The following is a 24148-nucleotide window of genomic DNA, read 5'->3' as shown; positions in this document are numbered from 1 at the left end:
ACATTTTAAATCTCTTGTTTAATGCATATTCCCCCCCAGGAAATTAGCTCCATAAGATCAGGAGCTATTATAGGTTGGCTTCTCCAAAGTAAAGGTGAGGTGGTGTTTGAGGTAGAAAATGTTAATTACTGATCACACTGTGAAAGGAAGGTGAGCAAAGCAAGACTGGGCAGAAAAACTGTGATGCAGGCCCAAGAAAATTTCAGCTATCCAGGTGGGAAGCCCTGAAGCAAGCACGGTCCATCAGGGTGCTCTGTGATGGGCTGAAATGGTCAGGTCTTTATACCTCTTCCTTGCTCAGTGCAAATGCATGCCACTCCAAAGAGGTAAGACCTCAGGGGAGGTGGCTCTGCGGCTAAGGCAGATCCTAAGGTGGGGGCAGTAGGGGTTACCTGGTAATCCGCACTCCTCACAGCTGGACAGTAAGCCCTTCTTTGAAGGGGAATCTGGGCAGCACATCTCCGTATCTACTACAGGGGTCATATGTTACTCAATCCCCTATGTTCAACACCTAGCTGAGCTCCAACAATCTGTAAAATGAACGTTTTATGTACTAAGATACCAGGTAACTAAACAAGGCTAGAAACCGAAACTTAACTACAATTCAGTAGATGGTCTTATTTTAACAGTGCCCAGGTTTACCATCGTTTCTAACTTCAAATATATCACAGGATTGTTTTATCTGTTTTTAAATTTTTGAGATTGCAAAAACTAGTTCAGAAAATGCTTTTTATATATACGTTCAGGCATGCACAGTTAATTATGAGCCCTCTTTTCTAAGGCTTTCTAAATTCCTTCTTTTAAAGAATTCTTTAATGTTTTCCACAGATGTTCTCAATTTTGAAGATACTAGCTATACAACTATATATAGATCACTTAGGATAAATGAGAGCAGTATACTAGAATCCTATTTCATGGGTTACATTTTTTTCACTTGAAATGTCATGCTAAAGACTGGAGAGAAGTTAATTTACTTCCAAAAACATGATCTACTAGAAGGTAGATTCAAATCTAACAAAAATTCATTATTTCCCTTTTCTTGATTTTTATCCTATGAAACTAAAAAGGCTTTACAACAAACATGTCTTTTACTCTTGTATATTCCTTTTGGCTACTGAAATGATCAATTTATCAGCTAAATAAATTAAAATAAACGTATTCAATATGTTCAAAATATATTAATATTTGCCACTAATGGCAAGCTATCTGTAACATTTATAACAGTCAGTACTACCAGTTGTCTTGTTACATTTCAGGGTATAACCAACTGAAAGTATTTTTAAATCTTGTGAATCATGACCACTTATATAACCAGTCTATTATACCAATAGTGATCTCATTTTGACAGGAGCTGCTCATCTATTTTTTTCTTGCTCAATAAGTCAGCAAGCTTTCCAAAATACGTCAGGTGCTGTATCAATTCTTTTCATTGCCTGCCCAATAGCTCTGCCTGAGCAGAGGCAAGGAAAAGAGAATCACATTACCAGGACAAGATATGGAAAACAACTTGGTTGCTAGAGTATGAAAGAAAGACATAAAAAAGATACACTATCAAATACATGTACTACTGAAAAGACAGGTAAATTATAAAAGTGACATGGTCAAGAATCATTCAAATGTTTACTAATTGCTTACTATATACTAGGCACCATTCTGGATCAGCACTTTTCATACCTTGTGGTCTCAGGATCCCAAAAAGCTTTTATTTGTGTTATATCTGTGGATATTTATCATATGGAAATTTGACCTCAGAAATTTTTAAAGTATTTACTTATTTGAAGATAATAAACACAATACACATTAAATAAAATTTTTATAAAAATAGCTATAGTTTAACAAACAAAACAATTTAGTAAGAAAAGTGGCACTGGTTTATATTTTGGCAAATCTCATTAACATGTGGCTTAATAGAAGACAACTGGATTCTCACATCTGAGCCTGCATTCTCTCTAGAATATCTACGGCAATACATACAGGCAGTTGTAAACAGGAGTATTTTAATAACTGTGGATATTCTTCTGTGATACTATAATGTTGCAGTGTAGTCTGAAACCATATCAATGAAGGTAATATATTTCATTATATAATATTTTTAAAAATTACATTTGTTAATACTGTAACAGTCTCATTAGAAAAGTCTTAAGCATTGGTAAGCTATCAAGCTCATGGTGACAAAGACAAGTTTTCCAAATTCTAATTTTCACTTGAAAGCCTAAATTGTAACATTAGTAACAAACACTGCCAGTTCTTTTTCCTTGATGGCATTACCCGAAAATGCCTGCAATACTCAAGGCTAAATAACCAGAGTTATTCAGGCATTCTTTCAAGTAAAAATGATGCTCACAAAAAAGTTCAGTTCACAAGTGAATTGCACCAGTGCTTTCCCTCAAGACAACCTTCGTACTTTAGAATACTGCAAGAAGTGCTTGGTGCAAACTTCTCGTTTTTCTTTGGCAAGAAAAGACTGATAACTAACTATTTATAAGAACTATAGGAGGATTTTACCCAAGAAATGGAAGGTCAGGTTAACATCTGAAAAATCAATCAATGTAACTCACTATATTAACAGTCTAAAAAAACCCACATGTCATATCAACAGATACAGAAAAGGTCTTTGACGAAATCCAACACCTATTCCTCGTAAAAACTCTCATCAAAGGAGGAATAAAAAGGAACTTCCTCAATCTAACAAAGGACATCAACAAAACCCTACAACTATCATCATACTATCATAATGAAAGACTGAGTCTCTGCTAAGTTCTGGAACACGGCAAAGATGACAACTCTTACCACATCTATCCAATATTGTTACTGGAGGACACAGACAATAAGGTAAGAAATAAGGTAAGAAAAAGAAATAAAAGGCACACAGAATGGAAAGAAACGACTGCAGACTCCATACACATCTACATAGAAAATCCTAAGGAATCTACAAAAAAGCTAACTGAGTTCAACCAAGGTCCAGGATACAACATCTATACATAAATACTAACTGTATTTCTACATATGAGCAAAGAACAACTGGAAATTGAAATTTAAATATTGTTAAGATGTCAATTCTCCCCAAATTGATTTAGAAATTCAATGCAATTCCAATCAAAATCCTATCAGGCTTTTTTGTAGAGAGTGACAAGTTGATTCTAAAATCCATATGCAAATACAAAGGCTAGAATAACCAATAAATTTTTTAAAAGAGCAAAGTTGGAGAAACTGTACCTGATTTCAAGGCTTATCATAAAGCTATAGTAATCAAGGGAGTCTGACATTGGAGTATAAATATAGATCAAAGAAACAGAAAAGTCCAGAAGTAGACTCACACATATATGGTCAACTGATTTAAGACAAAGGTGCCAATGCAATTCCAACAGGGAAAGGATAATCTTTTAAACAAATGGTACTGGATCAAGTGGATAGCCATATGCAAAAAAAACGAACCTCAACTCTCATTGCACACCACATACAAAAATTAATCTGAAGTGGAACATAGACCTAAATGTAAGAGCTCACACTATGAAATTTCTAGAAAAAAACAGGAGAAAATTTTAGTAATCTTGAGTTAAAGACATTAAATAGGACACACAAAGTACAAACTATACAAGGAAAAAAATCAATAAATTGGACTTTATCAAAACTTTAAATGTTTGCTTCTCAAAAGACATTATTAAGAAAATTAAGGGGGAGTGACGTCAGCATCATGGTGGCGTGAGCTTCCCCAGTGATCTCTCCCCTCCAATATACAGCAAAAAGGACATTCATATTCTAACAGAGGACATCTAAACACAGCACAAAAAATGTAGGAGAGACCCACGCAGCCATACAATGGAGGGTGGAGAGGCTGGAGCCCCTCTTGGAGGAGGTGGAACAGGGTAAGAGAAAACTTCACTCCCTCCCCCAAAGACTGTGATCCAGGACTGCAGGAGGCCTCTGAGAGGGAAGGAACAGGGGAGAGGGTGTTAGTGCACAGGAGCATCAAGGATCCCTGGTGGGCCCTTGCAGCCTAGAGAGAAGCCCTCTATCGAGGCGAAAGCTTTCACAGGGGGTGACCTTATCAAGCCAACACCCCAGGAGAGCAGACAGCAAGAGCAGAGCGAGAAAACCCCAAGAGCACACAGGAGAAAGCACCCCTCCCCTACCCACCCAGGCTGCAGTGCCTGGGATCTTGGCTGAAGGCAGAGGGCTCAGAATATCCAGGCCTTGACCCCCACCCAGTGGCAATAGGCAGTAACTGCAACCAAATAACACCAGGATGCTAAAAAACAGAGCCACTCTTTCTAGCAATATCAAACATTATATCAGATCTCCAGACCAGAGAGAAAATGGTAAGTACCCAGAAATCAGTCCTGAGGACAAAGAAATATGTAATCTAAATGACAAAGAATTCAAAATAGCTATCATCAAAAAACTCAGTGAGTTAAAAGAGAATGTAAAGAAACAATTCAACAAGTTCAGGAGCTACTTCACAAAAGAGATTGAAACTATAAAGAAGAATCAATCAGAAATATTAGAGATGAAAGACACAATAGAAGAAATAAAACACAATATGGATTCCCTGAACACTCCAGCAGACATCATAGAGGAGCATATCAGCACAATCAAAGACAGACACGTTGAACTGCTCCAGATAGAGGAGGAGAGAGAACTGAGACTAAAAAGAAATGAAGCAGCAGTGTATATGTGTGGTTTTATTTCTTGGCTTTCAGTTCTGTTCCATTGATCCGTGTGTCTTCTTTTGTACCAGTACCATGTTTTGATCTCTATGGCTTTGTGGTACATTTTGAAGTCAGGGGTTGTGATGCCTCCAGCTTTGTTCTTTTTTCTCAGTATTGCTTTAGCACTACTGGTGGGAATGCAAACTGATGCAGCCACTATGGAAAACAGTACGGAGATTCCTCAAGAGACTAAAAATAGAACTACCTTATGACCCAGCTATCTCACTACTGGGTATCTACCCAGACAACTTGAAATCAACAATCCAAAGTAACATATGTACCCTTATGTTCATCGCAGCACTATTCACAATAGCCAAGACATGGAAAACAATCCAAGTGCCCATCCACTGATGATTGGATAAGGAAGATGTGGATGTATATACAATGGAATACTACTCAGCCATAAAAAAGAGACAAAATCATCCCATTTGCAACAACATGGACGGACCTGGAATGAATTATGCTAAGTGAAATAAGCCAGACAGAGAAAGACAAACACCATATAATTTCACTCATACATGGAATATAAACAAACACATGATCAAAGAAAACAGCTCAGTGGTTACCAGGGGAAGGGGGGTGACAGATGAGCACAGGGAGTGAAGGGGAGCACTTAGATGGTGACAGATAAGAAATAATGTACAACTGAAAGTGTACAATAATGTAAACTATTATGAACTCAAATTTTTTAAAAAAAGAAAATTAAGGGGGTGGCCCCATGGCTAAGTGGTTAAGTTCACACTCCACTTCGGCAGCCCAGGGTTTTGTCCGTTCAGATCCTAGGTGTGGACCTAGCACCTCTCATCAAACCATGCTGAGGCGGTGTCCCATATAGCAGAGCCAGAAGGACCTACAACTAGAATATACAACTATATACTGGGGGGCTTTGGGGAGAAGAAGAAGAAGGAACAAAAGAAGACTGGCAAGAGATGTTAGCTCGAGTGCCAATCTTTAAAGAAAAAAAATTAAAAGACAAGCCACCAACTAGGACAAAATATTTGCAAAAGATATATCCAAGAAAAAACTTGTATCCAGAATACACAACAAACTCTTACAATCAAATAAGAAGACAACTCATTTAAAGATTTAAACACTTTGCCAAAGAAAATGGATGGATGGAAAATGAACACATGAAAGTGCTCAAAGTCAGTAGTTCCTAGGGAAATGCAAATTAACACCACAATGAGAAACCACTACACACATCCACTAGAATGGCTAAGGTTAAAAAGACTGACCATACCAAGTGTTATCAAGGATGTGCAGCAACTGGAATTTTCTTATACAGCTGATGGGAGTAAAACAATGGTACGATCACTTTGAAAACAGTTTGGCAGTTTCTTAAAAAGTTAATCATATATCTACCAGACAATCCAGCCATTCCACTACTAAGTATTTGCTCAAGGGAAATGAAAGCATATGCCCACACACAGTCTTTACACAAATGTTCATAGCAGCTTTATTTTTAATAGTCAAAACCTGGAAACAATCCAAATGTCCATCAACAAGCAAATGGATTAAAAAATTGTGGTATATCCATAAAATGTATTCAACAATTAAAAGAACAAACAATTGATACACACGACACAGATGAATCTCAAAATCATTACGCTGACAGAAAGCAGCTAGACAAAAAAGCATATAGTGTATGATTCCACTTATATGAAATTCTAGAGTCAAAACTAACCTGTAGTTACAGAAAGCAGATCAGTGGTTGCTTCAGGCTGGTGGCAGGGAGGAAACTGACTACAAAGAGGCATGAGGGATCTTTAGAGTGATGGAAATGTTCCTCATCTTGATTGCAGTGATGGTTTCACAGGTGTTTACACTCAGCAAATTGTGTAAGTTAAATATAAGCAGTTTATCATACATCAATAATGCTTCGATAAAGCTGAAAAAAAATTCTGACCACAACCTCAGACAGACTGTTTCCCAAGAAAATAACAGAACAGCGCATTTCGTTTGCTCTCCATTGTTGCAGGGGTGAGGGAGAGGGAGACAAAGTTAACTGCTCCTTAAAAATGGCAACAAAATACGTAAAATTAACAAGCAGGAACTTCCGCTAAAGATGAGAGGAGACAAATTGTAAGACTAGCAAAAAGAAATTGCCAAGGATTAAAATATAGAAGTTTTTAGATAAGATCTTTCAGAATAATTAAAAAAAAAAAAACACAAAACTTTAATCAGAATTTAGTTAACCAGAACAGTAATTTTGACCCTAAAGCTTTTCTCACTCAGTTCATTTTTCTAGGCCAGCATTTCCTAGAGCCAGGGTAATGTATGAACTACTTCTGAAGGAAAAAAAATTCTTACAGACCCCAGTGTTGCCTTAAATTAAACTGGTGCCTCCTTAAATATGCACAAGCATGAAATTAAGTATAAGCATACCTCGGAGACTTTGAGGGTTCGATTCCAGACCACTGCAATAAAGCGACTATCACAATAAAGCAAGTCACACAGATTTTTTGGTTTCCCCGTGCATATAAAAGTTATGTTTACACTATTCTGTAGTCTACTAAGCATGCAATAGCATTATATCTAAAAAAAAAAATGTGCAGACCTTAATTAAAAATACTTCACTAAAAATTACTAACCATATCTGAGCCAGCAAGTCATAATCTTTTTGCCGGTGGAGAGTCTTGTAAAAAATGCAACATCCACGAAGGGCAATAAAAGGAGGTATGCCTATACACATTACTTTTGTTTACAGCTCTTCTACAATCACAAAATAAAATTTATCTTTTAAAAACAGGTAAAATTTTAAAGCAGTAAAAAAGCAATCAACATTAATTTAAAATGATAGGTGATATAACATTGCAACAACTAATCATCAGTGCTGGGGTAAAAAGAGTACAGAATTATGTGTTGTATGTTCCAGGTGATGTCTAAGACTTTTTTAATAATATTCATTGTCTTTTATTTTGTAAACAATGAACTGGTTTTAAATCACTGTTTTGTTAAAGTTGATGGGATAATCACTTTATTAGTATATCCCAAAATAAAATTCTAAAAATTAAAATATTCAATGAATATTCAATTTACTTAGTGCCAATAAATGTTACAAGTTGATTTTTTTTTCTTTTTTTTTTTTAAAGATTGGCACCTGGGCTAACAACTATTGCCAATCTTCTTCTTTCCACCCCCTCCCCCAAAGATTGGCACCTGGGCTAACAACTGTTGCCAATCTTTTTTTTTTTTTTTTCCTGCTTTACCTCCCCAAACCCCCCATGTACACGGTTGTATATCTGAGTTGCAAGTCCTTCTAGTCGTGGGATGTGGGATGCCGCCTCAACGTGGCCTGACGAGCGGTGCCATGTCTGTGCCCAGGATCCGAACCCTGGGCCACTGCAGCGGAGCGCACGAACTTAACCACTCGGCCATGGAGCCGGCCCACAAGTTGATATTTATAGAGACAAATAGGGATCCATGCAATGAACTGCTCACAAAAATAAGTATTTACTTTTATGCTTGGCACATATATACATATATATTACATACATATATACACGCACATACATACACACCCACCCATACACACAAATATACATATACACACACACCCCCCCATGGGCCACATGATCAGTCAGCTATCCCATCACTTTTCTTTCTTCAAGCTTCCATTAAATACTTTGTTCAGAGAACACCATGACATCTTATAAGGCCTTCACTTGGCCTGAACACATCATCTACATGTATTAGTCTGTGACAATTAAAATACTACATTATTCTATTGCTCTAAACCAAAGCTTCATTATAAGATTTCAGTTTCTTAGAAATTCTATGAAAACATCTTTCACTTGTAATTATCACTACAAAAGAAAATTTTAATAGCAAAATAACTCAATATGAGTACAAAAGTTGAAGATGATTTTCTTAGTTTTACACTATTACACCTCAACCTAATGCAGGTTCTAAGGCAGATTTGTTTACCACACATGTGGTCTCTCTAGACAATCACTTAGCAACAATTCAAACACAAAGATGGGCACAAAAATCTGCAATACCAATATGGTAGTTATTTAGATGACCCAGAAGTGCTTATACTAACTTATTTATAATTTATGACCAAAATGAAAAATTAGAAAATTCTCATAGAATTTTAGGATCCTGAAGAATACATCTTTAGATCCATTATCTCTAGGCCCTAGAGATACTGCTCTAGGCTACCTTAGTCAGAACCTTGATACTAACTATCATCCATTCTCTAATGACCCCCCAAATCTCTAGCTCCCTCTTCTTCCTTGAGCTCCTGACTTGAATATCTGTTTTTTTATAAGGTATCTGTACCTGGATCTACTGACACCATTTTAAACTCAACATGTCTATGTCTGAACTACCTTTCCACCCCAAATCTCTCCTTCCATCTTCTCTTACTGAACATGGGCCCTAACTCAGTGAATGTACGTTCCTCTAGCCAACCTCTCAAACCACAAACATGGGAATTATTCTTAAATGTTCTCCCTTCCTGATACCGTTCCTATATAACCTCTCTCTACGCTCTTCTTTTCCTCTATTGACACAACTTAAATTCAGGCCATCAAAACTTCTCATGTAAACGAATATAATTTCTCACCTGCTTTCTAAGTAGTTTCCTTATCATCTCTATCCTCTTCTAATTCATTTCCATAGACATATCAAACACAGTGTGTGTGTGTGTGTGTGTGTGTGTGTGTGCATGCACACAGGTGCACGTAAGCAGAACGGAAGTCAATCAGGGCCCAGACATGATGAAGACTTGAACAAAGGCAGTAACTATGGAAATGGAAAAAAAGATGGAGGAAAACTGCTAAAAATGACAGGATGAGGGAATAGATAAGAGCTAGGAACTAAATGAATATGGAAATGAGAGAAGAAGAGCAGAGACTTAAAGAACTACGTAAAGATAGAGGAGGTATTAGAAACCTTCAGCGCCAACTGATGCCCTGAAAGGCTAAGATCATATTTCCTCAAGTCTCACAGTTTGCACCCTGAGTGACTGGAGGACAGTGATTCCATTAACCACAATAAAGAAGAGGAATAGAAACATTCAGGGAAATAATGACTGGACTCACTGTAAATGTGTTAAATTTCAAGTCTCATTAAGGCAATTATATGAAATTGTCTAGAAGACAATTTTTTTAAAGTTTAGATCTGAAGTTCAAGAATAGAGATGTTCATTTGAAAGGCATTAACGTGACAATTTGTAGACATACAATGACCTAACTCCTCTGGCAAATAAAAATAAGAAATCAGAAATATGAGACTTGCATCTCTTTTTTAAGATGCTATTCTAAAAATTTTAGAATGTGCTCTTAAGAAACTTGCTTTAAGTTGTTCTGCGACTGATACTGCTCCCAGGTACCTCAGGAAGCAAACTGTCCTCTTAAAGGAACGTATGTTTACTATACACCTCAAAATTATTCCTACAAGTAATTTTAAATGTCCAGACCATAATCAAAAACAATCAAGCATACAGGAAACTAGACTCCCTAGCCAAGAACCAGCAGAAATTACAGAAAACAGAAGCAGAGCATACCCAAAAAGATTTCAGATGTTAGAATTTCCAAACACATCCTATAAAAAAACACAGACCATATTTAAAGAAATAAATACATAAAACTAAGATATCTACCAAGATGAGGAAATTATAAAAAGCTATACAGACCAAAGAGAACCAAATGGAATTTCAAAAAAATAAAATTACAACAATTGGGAGCTGGCCCCATGGTGTAGTGGTTAAGTTTGTGCACTCTGCTTTGGCGGCCCAGGTTCACAGGTTTGGATCCTGGACACAGACCTACACCACTTGTCACCCATGCTGTGGTGGCAACCCACATACAAAATAGGAAGATCGGCACACAGGTTAGCTCAGAGCTAATCTTCCTTAAGCAAAAAAAGAGGAAGATTGGCAATGGATGTTAGCTCAGGGCAAATTTTCCTCAGCAGGAAAAAAAAAATACAACCATTAAAATTAAATATTTAATCAATAAGCTTAACAGATTTCACACAGCTGAAGAGAAAATTACTAAATTGGGGGCTAAATCAGAATTGACTATCCAGAGGATAGCAAGGAGAAAACAAAAAGAAGGAAAATGAAGAAATAAAAGTAAGAGACAGTGGTTACAATGAGACTATCTTAGCTGGTGTCCAAGAAGAATAAGAAATAAGGTATAAGGGCTGAAAATATTCCCAAATGGAAGACAGACATCAATCCACAAAATCAAAGGCCCAGTGAATCCCAGGCAGGACAGATAAATAAATCCACACCTAACCAAATCATAATGAGCTTCAGAAGACCAAAGACAGAGATATAAATCATCAAAAGCAGCTGGAGGAAAAAAAAAGACCTATTACCTTCAAAGAAGCAACAGTTACAAACTGACAGCTGAATTCTCAATATTCATAATGGAAACCAGAAAATGGTAGAATCAAATCTTCAATGTACAGAAAGAAAATTACCGCCAATCTAAAATTAAATATTCAGGAAAAAACACTTTCATGAATGAAGGCAAGTAAAGACATTAACTGACAAAACGGAGAGAGCTCATTGGCAGCAGTCTTGCACTGAAGGAATTTCTAAAGGACTTACTACTTGGGGCTGGCGGGATGACCCCAGTTGGAAGGTGTAGGTTGCAAGAAGAAATGAAAAGCAAAGGAAGTGGTAAATATGTAATTAACTCTAAATGAATATTATATAAAACAATAATAATAATGTCTTATTGTACTTTAAAAGACTGTAACAAATGCATATAAATCAACAATTAAGTAAGCGGAGTCACTGCACTAAAGCCTTTTTACTGCCCAGGAGGACAATGAAGTATTACTGATTAACACTTAGACTTGAAAAGTTAAGTACATGTTAAAATTTCTAGAGTAACCAGTAAAATAATTAAAATAAAATAGAGAATAACTTCCAAACTACTAGAAGGGGTAATATAAAATAAGAAAAAAAGAAATCAATATTCTAACCACAAAGCAATTATGCTGGTAATCAACAACAAAAAGCAAAAACACAAGAAAAATTCCCCAATGTTTGGAAACTGTGGTAGATTAAATATGAAGACAAATTCCCTGTGTTCCTCCTAAAAAGGAGGAATCTATTTTCCCATCCTTGAATCTGGGCCAGCTCTAACCAACAGAATGTGGTGGGAGCCCTTCTGCTTTCACCTTTGCCCTAGGAATGCTGCCCTGAGACTACCATCTGAGGAACTGGTCTAGCCTACTGGGCGATAAAAAGTCCCTTAGATGAGAACCAGGGCACCCAGCCAGCAGCCAGCACCAACCGCCAGATAGGAACCACCCACTGCAGCCAAGCCTCTAGCTGAACGTACCCTCACAAGCAAACCGAGACAAAACCAGCAGAGAAACTGCCCAGCCACCCCCAGAACTGAGAGGGGAAAAAATAACTGTTTCAAGCCACTAAGTCTTGGGTTGGTTTGTCATGTAACAATAGATAAATGACACGAATAAAGAGATACACTTGTGAAAAGTCACCGGTCAAAAAAATAAAAAAATATTTTTAAATGACTGATATACATACCAAATGATAAGTTTACGTATTAAAAAAACCTGTGAGATGCAACTAAAGCAGTGCTTAGAGGGAACTGTATAACCTTAAATGCATACGTCAGAAAAGAAGAAAGGCTGAAAATTTGTTACGTATCTCAGAACATTAGAAAAATAACAAAATTAACTGAAGTATAAAGAACAAAAGAATACAGATCAAAGCAAAAAATAATGAAATAAAAATACACAATAAAAGTAAAGCAAAACTAAAAGTTGGATTTTGAAAAAATTAACACATTTTACAAACTCATGGCAAGACTGAGGAAAACAAAAAAGAGGGCAATATAACCAATATTAGAAATGGATCTACAGATTAGAAGCAATTTTCATCAAAATCCTAACACGGTAATTCTAAAATTTATACAGAAGTCATACCAATGAAGAATTGATAACTGAGGCACATTTCATATTCTGTTTATAAAATTCACTGCATTCAGAAAACAGGGTCCTCCAAAGCATCTATAAAATAGTGAGCCTTAAATATTTATTTACTTGTAGTAAAGCAATAGTTTTATAATGACACTTAAGAAGAACTCATTGGTCACCTTCAGAGAATAACAGGGAACTAATGCATTATTTTAAAAACTGGTAAACAAGCAAATATCTATCCTGCCTGTCCTAAATGAACTGTACCACTGCGTAACCAAATAGTAGATGAAGAAAGTTTCTTTTTATGGAAGCATTCCACCTAATAAATGAAGAAATGAAAGAATTCAAATATCACCCTTCTGCAAACCCTCATAAATTCACTGATCTAGGCATCAAGCATCAGTGGCTGTTAAAATCACAAAAAGAGAAACAACCAGACACACTATATACCTCTTGATGGAGAGTATACTACATCAATACCAAGGAAGCATTCTTGTCCAAAAGACAGAAATAAATCTAAACACATCGAACTACCAATTTATAGGAAATACAGAGAACGAAGAAAAAGTATGCAACTGGCATAATCCAGATTACAGAATCCGTATACATCAAAATACCTGGTTGCTTCAACAAATAAACTGTAAGAAGGAAAAAGAGATGGCATGGGGACGTGAAGATTCAGAGAGACTTAAAACAAACAAGCTCAGACACAACTAAATTATAGCGCTTAAGAATGCATATTTGGGTGATAAAACTATAAAGAAATGCAAAAATGCAATCACTATAGAAGTCAGGAGAGCAGTTTTTAGTAGCAGAGAGGAAAGAGGCTGTCACTGCGTAGGGGCATGAAGAAGGCTTCTGGGGTGGATGGCAAAAATTTATTCTTGGCCTGGGTGGTAGTTACAAGGGTGTTTGTTTTGTTAAAAAAAATTCATTAAGTTATATATGTGTTTTATGCAGTTTTCTGTATTTGAGGTATATAATAAACAATAAAAAGGTTTAAAAAATCATAGTATTTCACCATGAATATAATTTTTTAATATTAATATACTATAATAAAATTTTAACAATTAACTTCACTTTGAATTTAACATGACTTTTTTTTAATAACCCCTGAATGATTCTTGACTGTTCTTTTGAATCTAAGCCCATCTGAAGGATTTGATATAAATGCTTTATCCTGTCTTTTACCTTCCACATGGCTAATTCAAATTTAAAAACACTTACAACCACTTTTACCTTTCTGATTCCTCACCAGTAAAATGAAGATAATAAAACAACTATCTCAAAAGACTGTTGTGAGAAATAAATGTGAAATATTTAGAAGGATGCCTAAAATATGGTAAGTGCTCAATAAATAGTTAATAGTAATATCTCCATTCATGTCCCTTTTTCTCAAATTCTAACTCCATGCCTTGGCTCATGCTGTTTTCCCTACCTAGAAAGCCTTCTACCACTTAGCACAACACTACATAGCTCTTCAGGTCAGGTGCAAATGTGAAACTTCCGCAGTAACAACCAGAAGAATTAAACATTCCCAACTCAGCCCTCCCTCCCACAGAATTTTGTTCCTGCCACATGTCTAGTCATACTGAGTTGCACAAACTCTCTATGTATCTGTATTTCCCCACAAGACTGGAGTTAGAAATAATGTTCATTCAATTTTGTATCTCAATGCCTAGTCTACTGCCATACAACAAACATTCAATAGAATGTACTGGATAAATGCTGTATTTCCTCCCACATTGATATTTTCTCCAATGGAGGGAAGCAGCTGTTTTGTTGAACTTGTGAGAAAATATATAGAGCAATGTATTCACCTGTCAATAGTTAAACTGGAAATTATGATACTTATACAAAAAAAGGGATCCCATTTATTCTGTCCTACACTTGCTCCCCGCCCCAACTCCTCTACTAAACAACACATCTTCAGCATTATGGGGGGAGGGGGAAGAGAGTACATGAATACTATAATTGAAAACATCTTAAATCTGATTTCCTAATGCAACAAAACTGTATTCATAGGTAACTGGAGAACAATATTTTAAGTAAAATATAACCAGATTTTTTTTTTTTAACTAGAAATTTGGTGTGAAATGTTAAGATCCAGGAATCTCTCTTTCAATAGTCTGTAAGTTTCTTAACAGCAAAAATCTTACTTAATTTAATTTTTAATCTTCCCAAGTGCCCAACACAAAACTAGCATGAAATAGGTTCTGTGTTCTCCCACTACAAGATCCACCTAGGAAAGAGACCTGTCTATCTTACTTACCATTGTGGCCTTAGCACCTAGCACTAAATAGTGAATTAAGGTATTGACTTGTATCATACCCCCCAACTCTTGAGAATAGGACCTCTAATTCATCTCTATACCAAATATCCGAAAACCCAGCATCTGACACATCAGTGGGCAGTCAGCACATAATCTTTGGGTGCCTTTGAGTGGTTCACTGATTCCCAGGCCACCCTACTCTCTCCAGTCCTTGTTCCCGAAATGTGGAAAAAAATTTGATTCTACTTCAATTTCTTCTTTTCCTGCAACTTAAGTTAATCTCCAAGATATATACTTGGAGAAAGTATATATACCTCCAAGATATATAGTGAAGAAAAAAAATGACAATAACACGGAATTTGAAGTCAGAAGACTGAGTTTGATGCAAGTTGACATGAAGTCTTTTTACAAGTTAAAAACATGCATATTAAAAATGAAATTCAACAATATGCCAAAATCATATTAATCAAAGCTAAAATGCATCAGTTGCAAATTGCACCCTAATTTGAGAGAAGTTGAAATGTGAAAAAGAATATCTGTGGGAAAAATGTGTCTTAGAATCACTATGACAATAATCATGATAGATAGGTGTTTTGTCCCTTTTTTCTAGTATTCAAATTTTCCATAGTATGTGTTTATTCCGATAATGCAAAAATATTTAATTTTTAAAACTATGAAGCATGAAAATAGTATTTAATTTTAAAACAACTTTTTAGGTATAGTCCTCAGTAAAATAAGATAAACTGACAGGACTATTGTTTTTCCTTCTGAGGAGACATCACACCTCATGTTGCTTACTTCATAAGTTTACGAAAGTGTACAAATATATTTTAAATAGTAACATGCATGATGTATAGACACAACATGATGATTAAATGACTAAAGTATTATTTACCTAGAGAAGTTGCCTCATTCCATATAGTGTATTTATTTTTAACATCAACAGATAACTTCTTAAGCACAGAGTAAATCATACAATCTATGCTTATGTCTAGTATTATGGCACCATTACTGTGGCATGTGAGATTGCTACTCTATTCACAGATATCAAATTAGCTGATTATGCTTTGATATGCTTTATCTTCAATTTTATACTTTATTAATTGCATTCATTCAGGACTGCTAATCTAGCAAAAGGATAACAAATGCATGTTTTTAAGAAAACATTTTTAGCACACCTAACAAGGCTTCAAACCATCTTAAAATCTATAATACTTCCCACCAAAGAGTACAACCATGAGTTATACACAGCATTTTATCCTTATGATTATGGAAGACTATATTCTTGACAGATGCCTTAAAAAGGTGATTTCCTCATAAAAAGAATGTGATGATAAAAGCCATGTTCTTAAGCAAGGGCATGATGCCTAATTTTTTGTAGAAATGACTACAAATGCCATTTTTAAACAACTCTAACATTCCATAAAAATCATTCCAAAAGAAAAAACAATGAAGAAATATAGTATCCACTTTGCATAAAATATAATTTGAAATATACAATTCTAAAGAAAATTACAAAGAGTCTATCCTTCTTCTTCATAATTCCAGCTTGTATTTCATTGCAACAGATTAGACGGTAATGGTATTCATCAGGTCAAGAATGAGTTTGACGTTGATCCTGAGAAAAAATTACAACTTATTTATCTAAATGGATACTATGGCAGAGGGACTTAGAAGAAAGTGGTAAATTCTAGGAGCAAGTACGAGTTCACCAAAAAGTCACGTCAGACCAAATTCATTCTCTTCTCTGAAGGGATCATGACAGTTCTACAAACTTAGTTTATTATGCTACAAAACATTTGATGATGGACCAAATCAGGGGTTCTCTACCTTCTCCATGTAAAAGAGACCAATGCCTCATACAGCTCTAGGGTCTCCTCCTCACAGCTCCATGACCAGAAAAGAAAGACCCTTCCCCACTGGCTCCAGAAGAAACATCCCAAAGAAGGACTCTGGCCCAGTAAGGATCAGATGCCTGGTCCTTTTGTCAGAATGCCAGGTCACTACCAGAAGGAAAGGTATGAAAAGGTGCTGGGTAAGTTAAAGATGGGAACCAAGACGACACCCAAAGAGTATCAATGAATAGAAAGGCTACAGTGGTGTAAATACACTGTTTTATACTTAATCTTGTCCAATAACTTAATTTATTTGGAAAATATACAGGAGGAATACTAATTAAATGTGCAGGATCAAAAAATATTTAGAGGGAGGAAGTGATGTACCCAAACAAAGATAAGTATAACTACCTGCACCCAGGTTTAAAAATCAAACACAACAAGTTGAGGAGGGGAAAGGAAGGGAAAACAATCATGTAAGCTAAACATGAGTAAAGAATATTGACTGTCATAAAAATGAAAGTAACCTCACCTATTTTAATAAAAGCTTAGGATCTACAAAGTAGGCAACAGTCCCTTCCACTCTGTGTCAGTCAGACCGCACTAAGTATAATGATAATGAATTCCGTTTCAGACCTCCTCTTTAAGGAGTGGAGAAATACAGAGTATCATATTCAGGAAGCAGTAAGCAAAAAATACTGAGGCCTGAAACCATGTCACATAAAAGTAATTTAAATATTTTCCAACTCTGAAAGTAAATGATTCCATCAATTCAAAAGCCTTCTTCAGGGAAATTTTCATGGACACGTTTGATGAAATTTTTAGGAAGGCTCAATAGTTTCTGAGAACCTAACAATGGAATGTTTTTGCTTTTAGTTTTCCCTCAGCAAGCATAAGGAGAGTAAAGCTTTTATTTATTTAGCTTTGTTCCAGCTACTAAGTTAAGACATTTTCTCATTTAATCTTAACAACTCCTGAGTTAAGTAAATACTATTATCCCTGTTCTACAGATGAGAAAAATGAGGCTCAAAGAGATTGAGTAAACTGACCACGGTCACAGATCTAGCAAACAGCTGAATAAAAACTTGAACCCATATCCAACTCAAAGACCATTATGCTATACTATGCCTAGCTGCCTCCATAATAAAGATCAAGGTGCTGCACACAAAAATGTGCATTCTTGCAGATTAAAATAATCTTGCATCATTAGTTTACACCTCTGAAGTAGTCAAAAAAGAAAAAGATCAAACATCCCTTAATGATGATTAGAGAATTAAATTAGCACTCATTCATGGTATTACTTTTCAAGTGTGCCATAGAATATGTGTAATTTGTGTAGCTCCAGTATGTTCACATCCACAAACACTAAGGAAAGCTCATAACCTTCCATTCATTAATCCTATATCTAGCAATTTATTCCAACGAAATAATTCAACAGAGATGGAAATGTTCACTCACCAGAATCTACAGTATTACCTGTAAAAATTACAGAAGCCATCTAGATGCCCAACATTTAAGGATAACATAAATTATGATATAGTCACACAAAACAGTATTTCTGTATTTCTTTAAAAGTATAGTTATGAAGTTCATGTACATAGGAAAGATGTCTGTGCTTTAAATGAAAACAGCAAAATGCCCATTATAACTATGTAAAAATGTATACAAATAAGGAATAAAAGGTAATAAAAATAAAATAACACGTGTGTTATGGTGATGACATTATGGATGATTTTTAATTTTTTTAAATTGTCTTTAATGTTTCCACTCTATTGTTAACTGTCAAAAGCAGGTTATAAAATACTAATAATACAATTTTTATAAATTTCTAAGATTTGCTTTACCCATGCATATAAAAGAGGCCCAGCTCCTAAAGAGCTCATAATATACTTAAGGAGACAATATTTACATTTGTAGCAAGAAAGGTTTGTTATTTAAAACAAGAGTAACCACAACTCTAAGAAATGAGGATCTCAGAGTTAGTCATTCAAAAAACATTTTTTGGGTGCCTACTATATGCCAGCCACAATTCAAGCCACTGGGGCTATAACAATGAACAAAATGGGCAATCTTCCTGTCCTCTTGGAGCTTACATCCTAGCTGCAGAGACATACAATAAACAAGATAAATATTAAAATAAATAGCACACTTGATGGTGAAAAGTGCTAAGGAGAAAAGTAAAGCCAGGAAAGTGGGCAGAGTATGCGATTTGAAATTGAGTAGTAATGGAAGGTGTCACTGAAAAGACATCTGAAAAAAAGACTGAAAAGAGGAAGTAAGCAGCGTGGATATCTAGGGAAAGAGCATTCCAGGCAGAGGGACAGCAAATGCAAAAGCCCTGAAACAGAATGCCTGGCCAACGATGCTAATGTGCCCCAAAGTGAGAAGTGTAATTAATAAAACAGTCTGTTCCTGTTCCCCCCAACAGACCACAGACAGCTACAGGTCTGAGAACACTGCTCCTGGACCTGACTGCCTCACTTGGTTTTAGCACACGGCTGCTTTTCCCGGCACATCCTTTAAGGCCTTCTTCAACTATGGTTGCTTAAGCATCTCCTTTTTATTCTGAGAATCCAAATGGGGCCAGCTCTTTTAACATCCCCTCATGGTTCATCCTAAGGGTCTCTGCAGCTCCAGCCCGCCACCTGACTCATGTCTGCACACTGCAAAACATTTAGTGGGCCTGTGAAATTGAGAAAAGTGAAGCCAGCCACTTCTAGAGCTTGATTTGAAAGGAGATCTCAGGAAGGAAAGCTGAATTTGAAGTATGCAGGAAAGTTGCAGAAAGGTTAGTGGCCAGAGAGTGCAAGAAGTAGAAGCTAAAGATGTGAGAACATCCAAAGGGTACAGAAAAGACCCAGCCAACAGGCCACAGGCCTGAGGCTCAGAGAAAAACAGTCAACAAATTTCCAACAGTGGGACTCTCCAAGAAACTTGTAAATAAAACAATGTTTCCATTTTAAGCTGTTCCCTGTGCTGAGATAGAATCCCTGCCACTACTCCTAAACCTTCAGAGTCTATTACAAAAACCTGCTCTGTGACTGATGCTTTAGAGGAATCAAGGCAGATACCAAAAAGCTAGGCTCAAGAAAAAAGATGTATGAGGGATCTAAAACAGAGCAGAAGCAAAGAAATGAAGTAAGGTGTGACTAAGAAAAACAAAAACTCCCTGAAAGTCCTCAGAAATATTTAGGGGAGGAAACTGTGCTCCCACCATCTATAAATAGGGGTTTAGAAAAGGATGAAGGCTCACCTCAGAAGCTGGTGGACTTGGCCAGACCCTGATGGCTGACAGCTAGATCACACCCAGTTAAGGAACTAACAGATGGCACAAAAAGGTACCTAAATTCACACTTCAGAAAGTTAAAAGGGCGTGGTCATCATTTAGACTCAGAGCTGTTAAGTAATATTTCATGGAAGGGATAACCCTGACCTAACTTCTGAAGGATAAGAGTTGAAGAACAGAGGCTACAGAGAGAGATTTCACATATGGTTAATATCATAAAAAAAGCCCAAAGGCAGGAATAAATGTGGCCTGTTCGGAGACCAGTACAGAAACTGGCCTATCTGGAACAGAGAGTACTCATTGGCAGGCAATGGCATACAAGATTAGCCAGGTACGGTGAGACCCAATGGAGGAAGGCTCTGAAACCCAGGATGAGAAATCTGAACTTTGACAAGCATTCATGGGAAGGCAAAGAAAATGCTTTGTTCGGTTTCTGCTCTTTGTTCATTTATTTTTGCTGAGGAAGACTGGCCCTGAACATCTGTCCCCAATCTTCCTCTTTTTGCTTGAGGAAGATTGTCCCTGAGCTAACATCTGTCACCAATCTTCCTCTATTTTGTATGTAGGTCACTGACACAGCATGGCTGATGAGTGGTGTAGGTCCGTGCCCAAGAACCAAACCCAGCCATGGAAGCAGAGTGTGCCAAACTTAACCACTATGCCATTGTGACAGCCCCTGTTCCTTGTTTACTTCTAAGATCATAAATAGTTTGGCAATGTAGACTGCCCTCTTTCCCTGCCTTCTACAACTGGCCCACTGATTTCCTACCACCCATCTCATGATACACACCCTCAGGCACACAACTATTACTTCTCTGAAGATAATCCCTCTACTCATGTTTATTCTGGTCCCACATCTCCAACTGCCTGCCTGTCAGAGAAGTACCCTTAAAAGTTCTTCGACTATCCTATACCATCTATCCACCCACTTACTGAGTGTCCAACCTGGGAAACGTAAAACTAGGAATTTAAAGATGACTCAGTCCATGCCCTCAAGAAATTCAGAGTCTAAAGTGGGCAGGAGCCAAGGCAACAAAATCGCACAACACAGGGTCGAACTACTGGAGTAGAGGAATGCTCAGAGTATCACAAGAGCAGAGAACAACCTCAGTTTGGAGATCAGGAAACGACAGAAATCACCTAAGAGAAAGTGCTGACTGAACTGAGTCTTGAAGGAAAATAAACATCAATGGTGGGGATGACAGTGATTACCGTGAGCCTGCCAAGGCTGGGCAGAGCCCGCCCTACTCAGACACTGCTAATTCCATATGGCGGGATGTGCAGAAGCAGTAGACTAGCTCATGAACTCGTTCTCTCATGCTAAGAAATTCTGTATTTTAGCACAGCAGAAAGATTTTAGTGAAGAAATAACATGATCTTATTAGCGTTTCTTAAAAAAAGCTCTGGTGGCAGGGGAAGATGGATTGTGGGCACCACAAAGCTTCTTTCTATTATAAAATGCAACAAAAATCTGATAGATGCTGCTATTAACATTCACTTTATCTCCAGTTATCCATTCCTACCCCCTTGCCAGGCTTAGCTCACATTCTTCACAAAGCCTTCCCTAACTCTTCCCAAACACGTTAACCTCTCCTTTCTCAGAACTTCTATGCTCTGTCTGTACACAGTAGTGTCATCACATTACATTTTTTAACTTATTTGCATTTAAATTTCTTCTAACAAGAACATAAGCTCCCTGAGAAAAGATGTCACATATTTTTTGAATGTATGTGCAATACACACACACACCCCATTACCCTTCCCGATCCCACAGCACTTAGCACAGTAATACAACATTCTGAAATGGAACACTTCCTTTGAACTCAATATTGCCTTCTTTATTCATGAGCAAAAAGATTCCACTGTTCTCCAGAAATAATAAACAAAATAAGATGTGTGATTAGGCAAAACTTAGATGAAAAACACCAGCACAGAGGCCAGACCCGTTGCCGAGCAGTTAAGTTCGCATGCTCCGCTTCGGCAGCCCAGGGTCTTGCGGGTTCGGATCCTGGGCACAGATATGGCACCACTCGTCAGGCCACGTTGAGGCGGCATCCCACAACTAAAAATACACAACTATGTACCAGGGGGCTTTGGAGAGAAAAAGGAAAAATAAAATCGTTTTTTTAACAAAAAAAAAACAGTACAGTGGTGGTGATGGGCAATGAATACAAGGGAACTTTCTGGTGGGATGAAAATGTTCTAACTTATGACAGGGGTGTGTTATACTGTTGTATCCATTTATTAAAAAAATATATAACTAAGATTTGTACAGTTCAATATATACAGATTTCTACCTAAAACCGGTAAAATTAAGGGGTGGGGAGCACAGAGCCATAGATGAAACAAGAATGGCAGAATGTCGATGGTACTTCTTAGATAAAGTGTACTGGGGGTTTTGTATATTATTTTGCTTACTTTGAATATATGTGAAACTTTCCATAATAAAAAGTAACATATATATAAAGTCATATATATCTATGTAATACAAAGATAGATAGATGGATGGATGTGTGTGTGTGTGTGTGTGTGTATGATTTAGCTGGGTGAAAAAACTGCTTTAACAAAACTAAAAGATAACTCAGAACATTAAATTACTCATTCTCCTAATCTTTGGAATAATGTGACATTGTAACTTTTAACGTGGTTTTACTAGCTCTATTACCTATCCCATTCTAAGGAATCTTTTCTAAGAAAATCTACTGTTAACAGCATGGACACAAAAAGGCCAAGCAGCCAGAGGTTCCTCAATTAAGCACCAGATAGTAAAACTAATTAGCCTGTTACCAAAGACACCCAAAAAGCCAGTAAAATACAAAGTTAGAACTCTTGAATCTTCAAACTGTGATGCCAAAGATATTGACCGAAAGATAGCCAAAAATTTCTGGAAGTATAACATCAACAGAGATAGACTCAACACCATTCTTAATGGTTTCAAAATAATTCAATCACTTTCTCTCATAATTTAAACTTCACACTTATTTGTTCATAACCTGTATTCTCCATCCACAAAATATTTAATGTATAAAATAAAGATTTTCCTTACTCATGCCAATGCAAAAGATGAACAACAATCTTCTGCTCAATAAATTGTTGCATAATTTAACCTCCCAAAAAGTTCAGTTTCTCAAAAAGATTTTTAAAGTATTTTACAATAACGAATAAACACCTAAAATTATTTAATAAGACAGATTCTATTACACCGTTTTGCCAGTAGTTCCCATTAGATTATGTTAAAACTTTCCTTACTCAATAATCTATGATCCTATGCACTACATCAGTAGCTACCTTAGCTGTGACTGGAAGGGGCATGAGGAGAGTTTCTGGGATGCTGATAATGTTCTCACCTGGGTGCAGATCGGAGAGCTAATTACTCAGGTGAGTTCTATTTGTGAAAATTCTTCAAGCGCTACACTTATGTGTGCTTTTCTATATGTAATACTCCAATAAAGCAATGTTTCTAAAAGCAGCATGATAAAAGTAAGCTAGAGGTATCAGAGCAGTCCTCAAATCCCCTCTCCTATACTAAAACACCTGTTCTAGGCACTGAAATGCCTCACTGCAAATGTAATTCAAAGATATTTTATAGCACTTGACATTCTCTATTGGAATAGTCCCAGATGACAAATGACTTTCATTTGCAACTGGGAGCTCAGAAAGTATACAATCCAACAGAAAAATCTGTTTCTATTTTCCAGAATAAATCATTTTAAAAGCACAGTGAATAGGTACTGTATTGTCTAGACACAGAGGTAAATCATTTTCAACCTTGTTAAGCGGATTTGGGAAACGAAAGAAAGACCACTGCTTCAGACTCTAGGAAGATAAGGAAGATAGGAGAAGGTTAGTAAGAACTTTACGGAAAGGCAACTTGTCAGTGTTTCAGTGTAAAGTCTACTACTAATCGGATATTTTAGGCAATCAAAAACAGGAGGAAACAGTCTCTGCCCAGAGAGATGAACGAAATAAAACGCATGAAAGCAGCATCCCAAGATGTAATATGAAATACTCAATGACTGGCGGGAACGCTTCAGAAGTAACCTTTCCTCTTTCGTTTGGTGAAGGCAGCGTCTCCCGGCAAATAAAAACTTACATCTGTAATCCCACAACAGTAACTCAATTCTCTCCCTTCCTC

At 36.6% G+C, this 24148-nt stretch overlaps 1 protein-coding gene across 4 annotated transcripts in view; it reads right to left on the bottom strand.

The window, feature by feature from the left end:
- Nucleotides 1-24148, bottom strand: part of ABCD3 (ATP binding cassette subfamily D member 3) — a 75352-nt gene that overhangs the window by 49842 nt on the left and 1362 nt on the right. The gene's annotated exons all lie outside the window — the stretch shown is intronic.

The sequence above is a fragment of the Equus asinus genome, chromosome 16, assembly GCF_041296235.1.
Source record: "Equus asinus isolate D_3611 breed Donkey chromosome 16, EquAss-T2T_v2, whole genome shotgun sequence".
NCBI lineage: Eukaryota > Metazoa > Chordata > Mammalia > Perissodactyla > Equidae > Equus > Equus asinus.
Note: the sequence above shows the minus strand (reverse complement) of the source record. Positions and strands in the feature narration are given on the sequence as shown.